The sequence below is a fragment of the Octodon degus genome, unplaced genomic scaffold, assembly GCF_000260255.1.
Source record: "Octodon degus isolate 3935 unplaced genomic scaffold, OctDeg1.0 scaffold00080, whole genome shotgun sequence".
In the NCBI taxonomy this organism is placed as follows: domain Eukaryota; kingdom Metazoa; phylum Chordata; class Mammalia; order Rodentia; family Octodontidae; genus Octodon; species Octodon degus.
This window is the reverse complement of record NW_004524656.1, coordinates 1,810,517-1,818,708: the sequence shown is the minus strand read 5'-3', so window position 1 is coordinate 1,818,708 and position 8,192 is coordinate 1,810,517. Positions and strand designations below refer to the sequence as shown.

General features: G+C 41.1%; 1 protein-coding gene and 1 long non-coding RNA gene across 2 annotated transcripts in view; one reads left to right on the top strand and one right to left on the bottom strand.

The window, feature by feature from the left end:
* LOC111818125 overlaps positions 1 to 8,061 on the top strand; it is a 48,095-nt gene extending 40,034 nt beyond the window's left edge. Inside the window, exons 2-3 of the long non-coding RNA XR_002822189.1 lie at positions 5,047 to 5,230; positions 7,865 to 8,061. This is a non-coding gene — a long non-coding RNA (uncharacterized LOC111818125). The remainder of the gene's footprint in view (positions 1 to 5,046; positions 5,231 to 7,864) is intronic.
* Clmp (CXADR like membrane protein) overlaps positions 1 to 8,192 on the bottom strand; it is a 100,402-nt gene that overhangs the window by 27,900 nt on the left and 64,310 nt on the right. The window lies entirely within an intron of this gene.

Here is an 8,192-nt window from a genome sequence, read left to right as displayed (position 1 = left end):
ATATATATTATATATTCAGTAAGTGTTTGTTTAATTGATTTGAATTGAGCCCATGTAGTTGGCAGCAGTTTTGCTAACAAGCAAACTGTCTTGGTTGCTTTTCTCTTGTTGCTAATACAGAACCTCTACTTTGTGGAGGTTTCAGTCCATGCTTGGCTGGCTCTAAGGCACAGTGGGACATGACAGAGGGCAGTCGTTCATGGTGGTGGAAGACAGCAAAAGCAACAAGAGCAAAAAGGGAGGAGTAGAGAGCAAGCCTCTTTCCCTCCCTTGTAGTGTACGCAGCCTGCCCACCCCAGGGTCGGTGTAGCACTCACACCCATAATCCCAGCTTTGACTGTGAGTTAATCACCAGCTCTAGAAGCCCACATGTGACTTTGGGGTGATATCTAGACACAGGGTAAAAAAGCCAGCCCAAGGCCCTACTAACACAATTGGAACAGAAATAATCCATGTAGTAACCCATTCTTTTTCAATTCCCATAAAACAGCTAGCTATAGAATAGCTCAGGCTGGGGAGGTAGCTCAGTGGAGTAAGTGCTTGTGTGGCATGTTCAAGGTCCAGAGTTTGATTCCTGGTACCACACACACACAAAGACACACAAATAGCATAGCTCAGAAATTTGCCAGTCTTCATTGCACTAAGCTAAGCCTGTAAGGACCTCTGGGTTCCACTCCTGCTAGGCACAACAGTGCTCAGTGGAGCCACAGACCTGACCCTCCAAGCAGTGCTAGGATGACTCAGTGTCAGTGCAGTGCACACACAGTAGGCACTCAGTGTACGCTGAATAAATGCAGAGAATCTGCTGTGAGACTTGCTGAGCTATGCCACTAGAGGGAATCAAAGGCTCAGATTTGGTTACATCCCAGAACGACCGGAACATGGTGGGTGTTGTGCCTTGACAGAATGCCAAGGTCTATTTATACAATATCCAGAATTAAATATGGCAGTGTAGGGAGGGGCCCTCAGTGCTGTAAGTGACTTCACCAAGGCAGGAACCTCAACCAAAATTCATGACCCCATAGTCTTCTCTGACTGAGCCTCAGTTCCCCAGAGCCCCAAGAGGTCTGTGTCCTTCTGTATTATTATTTCATCTATGCCTCTGTTAGCCTAAGCAGACCAGGGTCTGGGCTCTGTTTAATTCTGAGGCTCGGGGACAGCTCAGCTGGTGTCCTCACATATAAGAGGGAAAGGGCAGTCCAGCCACCCTGTGGCTAGCCTAGGATTCTTTTGTCATTGAAGGAATCATCCTTGTTTATAAAACCAAAACTTTGTTGAATTCTTTACCTATGAGAAGAGGTGTCATGATGTGGTGGCAGTGATAAGAACTGCTGCTTAAGGGCCGGCCAGATAGCTCAGCAGATTAAAGTGCCTGTTTAGGCACACACAGGGCCTGGGGGGTCCAATTAAGATTGGGCGTGGTGGTGCACACGTGTAATCCCAGCACTTGTGTATATATACAGTTTTGTAGTTTCTTGTTCACACATAGGCATGAATGAAACTTCTGGGCTGTTTCTTTTTTTTTTTAATTTTTATTTATTTGAGAGAGAGAGAGAGAGAGAGAGAGAGAGTGTGTGTGTGTGGTGTGTGTGTGGCCAGCACGGGGCGGGGCTGGCTGGCATGTGGTGCTGGGGGATTGAACCGCGGTCCCTGATGCTTTGCTAAGCTTGTTCTAAGTAGATGCTTTAGACCACTGAGCCATCTCTCCAGCCCCTGGGCTGTTTCTTAAGCCTGAATGCAGTTTAGAAGACAGCATGACACAGAAAGAGAATGAGATTTGGAGTCAGATAGACATGGATTTTTTTTTTTCTTTTTTCTTTTTTTTTTAGGCATGGATTTAAATAGTAGCTATAATACCAATTCATTCAGAGACCACTGTGGGCTTTATTCTTCTCTGTAAAATCCCAATCAGTGCCGGCCTACATAAACAAACCTGTCTTCAAATCCTGGGTATTGTAGTATTGTTTCGGTGTTTCTGCTTGCTGTTGCAATAGTACATACATCACAAATGGAAACTCATCACTAATTGTACATTCTGTGCTTTCAAAGACAAGGAAAAGCAGAAAACACATCAAGGAGGCAAATGATGACTGTCAGGTATCTGGGTGTCATTTTGTTCGATAGCTATTCATATCTGGCCACATTTGCTTTATCTCATTTTTTCCCCCCTGGAACTGGGGATTGAACTTTGGCCCTTGCACTTGCCAGGGAAGCGCTTATTCCACTGAGCCATCTCCAAGGCCCCTTTATCTTGTTTTTGCTCTATCAGTTCAAAGTAAGTTGCAGATGGTGTTGCAGCTGGGAATGTATCATCAAGCCTCTCCTAAAACTACAGGCATTGTTCTCCACAGCCACAACATCAATTAGCAGTGCTATGTGGACAGCCACTTCTGACAGGAGCAGTTACAGAAGTCACCACTGAGTAAGTGGGGTGGAGGCAGTTCTAGGAAAAGACATGCTCTGCCCCACAGTTTGTAGAAAGGTGCCATCCTAGGTGCAGGGAGCACTCCGAGCCAGCCACGGCAGCACTGGGCCCTCCTGTCAGCGTACTTCAAGCTCCCTCACTGTGAACTAGAGCAGTTCTATAGAAATATAGGTATGAGACAGAAGCCTGATGTCCCAAGGGCGCAAAGAGCAATAAACAGAGCCCAAGGAGAGCTGTTGTCTCTCTATGGATAACAGCTTCTCCTGCTGGCACCTGCCCAGTTTGCTCTTTCATCCCTTGTTTGGAATGTTACCAGCTAGCATTGTGTAAACTTAAGTTAGGTAAATGCTTAAAGGCAATAAAGAGAGTAGTCTGTGTTCACCAAAGTAGTTATGCACATTCCTTAGCCTACCTTTAGCCCTCAATAAAGGTGAGAGCTAAAAACAAAAACAAAAAAAAGGGCCGGGGAGATGGCTCAGTAGAATAAGCGCTTCGCTGGCAAGGGCAAAGGCCTGAGTTCAGTCCTCAATCCCTGGTTCCAACAAAAAAACAAAAAACAAATGTGAGAGCTTTTGGTGCCTTGGGGTTCAGTTAGAGAGACTAATCTCAGTGACACCTCTGAAGCTATTTTAATGGAATCTTCTCGTCGTTTCTTTTGGCTCCAACTGATAACATACACCACAGTTCTGGTTTCATAGGGTACATTTTGCTTTCCTAGCCCCACACACAGCCCAACCCTGTAATATCTCCAGCCAGCAACTTTATGAGGGTCTTCCACAGAGAAAATGCACGTCTACCAAGAGTTGCTAGATGCCTGATAGAACCCCCCAACACACACTTACCTTGTAAGTGTACAAATTAGGAGGATGGAAGACTGAAAGACAGTGTGTTAGTTGCCTCCCAACACTGGAAAAGCTACAAGACAAGTAGTGAGCTATTGAATACTGTTCGCAAAGGCAGATTTAGATTGAAATGGCGTAATAAATTTGATCATAAGATGACAGACTGGGAGAACTCTTAATACCTTTTTCTAGTTTTGGAATTATGTGATTCTCTTACCAAAGACTTAAGATAGTTAGGTACTATTTTTTCGTTTTTCAGTTCTGAGAAAAAACTGAGATATATCTCTAGGTAGGGCTTACTATAATGATGAACTGCATAACAGTCCTGTCTGACAAGAAAATGGGCTGTATTTTTTAGTGAATTTTCCATTACTTGGGACGGGGAGGTAGCTCAGTAGAATAAGTGCTTGCCTGGCAAGAGCAGGGTCCTGTGTTCAATCCCCAGTACCAGAAAAAAAAAAAAAAATCCATTACTGGAGTCATAAATCTAGGGCTATTTCATAGGTGTGAAAGAAATCCTTATATGTGGATGTTGAAAATATTCATACTATGAAATATTTATTTATTGAGTTCTTAGTATATTTCAGGTACTACAATAGTTGAATCTAATACAAAATGTGAAATACACAAGTGTACTAACATTTGTGAGTATATTTTGTTATTGCTAATGGACTCTAACACAATTTAAAGAGTCCAGTTTTTTATTGTTAGAAGAACTGAAAGGAACTGAGTAGTCCTTGCACCCAAAGCATTTCTTTCCTAGCTATAGATGTTTTATTCCACAAGGGGGCAAAATTTACTTAGGGAAGATTAGCAAGTGCTTAACCTTGTGATTCTAGAAAAATTGTAACTGACAAAGAATTATAGATTATTTGGGGTCTAATCTTGATAAACCTATTTGTGCCATTTAGTGTTATATGTTAAATTCTAACTTTATGCAGTTACTTTCAAGGACAAATTAAAAAAAGGACAATCTTAGAAAATATCAAATGTTTAAAAGAAATTTGTTCAGGAAATAAACACATTTCAATAACCTTCAACAATTTAAGGTCACTATTTTATCTTTGTTTCAACTGGAATGGAGTTTTTCTTTGTCTAAGAACAAAAGCTTATTGTATTTGTAGAATTTATTAATGAAAAAATGAATTGCTTTCCTGTTACAAAGTACTGACCCTAGGCAGCTACGTAGTCAGAGTTGAAGGGAAGGAATAAAAATTGCCCAGGTGGTTCAAGGGGCTAAGAAGTCAGTAAAGAACTCTCAGAGTCCGTCCTTTCTTTCTTTCTTTCTTTCTTTCTTTCTTTCTTTCTTTCTTTCTTTCTTTTTTTTTTTTTTTTTCAGAACCGGGGGTTGAACTCATGTCCTTGCACTTGCCAGACAAACGCTTATTCTACGGCCCTCAGAGTCCTTTCAGTCTTGAAGTTTACTCTTTATCCTAGGCCAGTGTATATCCTGAATTACAAAATCCTGGGGTGCTTATTAGCAATAACAAAATATACTCACAATGCTGGTGTATGTAATCTGGAATCTTGAGCTAGGGAAGTACCATACAACTTCATCTAGGTCTCTGTCCTGGTCAGTCTCCTATTAAAACTCATCTGCATATCAGTTTACAATATCTTGTCACTGAGAATCAAAAGTCACAGCAAAATTGTTCCAAAATTTTAATTGTTAATATATGATGCATTATTCTTATGTATCATAAAGTGTTCAGGGATGTTCATTTCTTTTTTCAACATTTCCTTAAATTAACACCTTACTCCTAATGCTTCTGTTTCTAGGTGCCACAAACTACCAAGAGCATCTACCACATGGTTACATCCAGAGGGAAGTAACAGGAGTCCACATTTGTTCAACAAATATGAGTGGCACTCTTTTTACCATGTTAGGTGCTGCTAGGGTTACAAAGATGAATGACACAGTCTTTTGTCTATGAAGAGACTTCAGTCTAATAAAGCAAAACAGGTACTTATCAATCCTAGTTCAAAGCAGTGTATAGGGGCTGGTGAGATGGCTCAATGGTCTAAAGCACCTACTTAGAACAAGCTTAACAAAGCACAGGGACCGCGGTTCAATCCCCCAGCACCACATGCCAGCCAGCCCCGCCCCCTGGTGGGCTGAGCTGGCTACACACACACACACACACACACAAATAAACAAATAAAATTAAAAAAAAAAAGCAGTGTATAATACATATGAAAGTTGTGTGAAAGAACCACAGGATATCAGAACAGGATATCAGAATAGTAAGATTACAACAATAGGGTGAATTCATAGAAAAGGAAGTATTTACTCTGGACCTTGAAGAATGGGCTGAAACTCAGTGAGAGGTGATGGCATTCCACGGGCTATAACTGGTAGTCAGGTGCCAAGCTGACCTCAGTACAGGCAGATTGGAATGTCACTGTGGACATCTTGTTCTGACAAGCTCTCAGTCTGGCCGTGGAGAGAACAGGGGCAACAGAATCACATACTCAGCATGCCAGTGTCCCACAGGATAGAGGGTGACTATCTGAGAATAAGGCTTTATTTCAATTTCTCCAGTAATAACTGTCATAAGAAGAAAACTGACCTGGTTCACAAAGACCAGGTCATTCGTCACTACAGTAGCCCTTGGAGTTATGTGCTCAGTACCGTGCTCACACAGGACTCCCATGTGTGCATTCATGTGCACATACATGGGAATATGCACATGTATGGCCCTCTCCAGAGAGCCCTGCATGCATGCCTGTGCCAGTACATGGACCAGACAGAATATCTTTGATTCTGAGACTCAGAATTAGATCTCACCCTAACCTATTTCATTGACATATCCATTTATAGCTTCTATCCCATTCCAAATGCTGAGGTGCTTTCTAAACCTAAATCTTTTATTATCTTCAGCAGAGATTTAACAAAAGATGAAAATTAAAAATAGACTTACTATACCTGAGGAAGCAATAGTCAATTCTTAGGGATCTGTGACAATGAAGAATCAAGATTAGGCTGATATTTGAAATCCACTGGTACACAAAAGCCTCAATTCAATCTTTATCTTTTCTTCTCTACCTTTATATAAAAGTTAATAATAAAGAGACAGACAGGTTCAAATTTAATCTTGTCTCTTTTCAGTCACTCTTTAGGGAGGGACAAAAGATGCATAAAACAAAAGGAATCAAGGGAAAGCACCTACACGATAAAAATGACAGTGCAATTTCATTGCATTCCTTCATAGTTGTATACCTAACAAAACACATAGCATTACTCTGGAGAGGACAAATGCTATTACTGATTTTGTTATTGTTGCTTTAGGACTAATTGGGACAATGAGTCCATTTTATGACTTTAAAGAGATAAACACATGTAATTTTATTTAATCAGAATAACCCTATGGCCGGCCAAATAGCAGATTAAAGTGCCTGCAAGCAGGCACAGGGGCTGGGAGTTCAATCCCCAGCCTGCTGTGCTGCACCCCCCCCCCCAAAGAAAAAAGAGAAGGTGATTGAGACAAGACGTGGTGTTGTGCGCCCGTAATCCCAGCTCTTGAATGGCTGTAAACAGGTGGATCACCAGAGTCCGGTCTAGTAGTGAGACCCTGAACACGCTGTGAACCCTTCCCTAAAATACAGGGAAAAATAAATAAATAAAATAAAAGAAGAACAATCAGAATAAACCTATGCAGCAGGTTTTGACTCATTTTAGGATAAAAGTTATAGCTCAGAGATGCTAAGTAGTTTGCTAAGAGTAGAGTTCATTAGTAAATGAGCTGAGATCTGTGCTCAAAAAAGATATAAACGATAATGCTGTTTATATCACTCTGGTAATACAGTGGGGTAATATGTCATGGAGAAACTTTTACAAAGGTAAAAACCTTGATTTCAGGAGGAAAAAAGTCAAAATTATCATCAAAAATTCTATCAGATAGAATATGAGATGTAAATTCCCTGTATGGCATTTGTATCCAGTATTCAAGAGTCTGGCAGTATTTGTCCAAGAAGCTAAAGCTGCTATGATCATTTGGAGGAATGTTTAGAATATATTCTCACCAATATGTTCACCAAAAGTTATTTAGATAGATCATATCATTCATTTAACAGACTGTTTTGAAATGTCTTGAAAATAACTAGTGTGTTAGATAAGTTCTAAAGACTTTTCTTCAGAGTTGCGGATTGAATCAGGACTAGAATCTCTAGCCCTGATATGTTTCCTGTATTAAATATGGGAACAGACCTACCTCATGATGCACAGGGAAACTCTTAGAGCTCCTTTTCTTCCAGAAAGAAGATAATGGCAGTTAAAATCTCTTCCTTGAGCTGATGCTACCTAATGATGTCATGCAGATAATGGGCTACACCAGACATCAGTTTCTCACGTTAAGGTGGCAGGAATAAATCCAGCCTTGCAATTTTGCTTCCTACACCCAGTGTATATCCTTCCAGCAAATGTCACATCTCAGCAAGGAGGGTTTGTCGTGCCAAGCAGTTTCCCCAGCTTTCCTTTCTTCCTGTCGTTTCCCCACACCCAAATGACTCAGCGGCTGCTTCATGCTCATTTGTTCATCCGTTCAAGCGTGTGTTCATTCAGATGATCTAACTATGAGTCTTGGGTTTGTCTTGTCAGGAAGCTGACTTCCAGATGATCTTTGTGTTTTCCTTAGAGCAGCAAGCCGGTTCTGGCTGACACCCCTTCCTACGGCCCAGATGCACTTCATGACTGTGGTGGGAAGGTAGTGGGAAGCAGGACACTCATTACCTGATGTAAATGCTTTCTCAATCTAGTTAACTTTTGGAATCCTTTAAGCATGCTTAACATTTTTTTTTTTTAAGATAATGTAATATAAGCTGATGGCAAACATTGAAACAAAACAAAAAGATAGGGCTGGGGAGATAGCTCAGTAGAATAAGAGTTTGCCTGGCAAGCTCAGGGTCCTGAGTTCAATCCCCGGTAC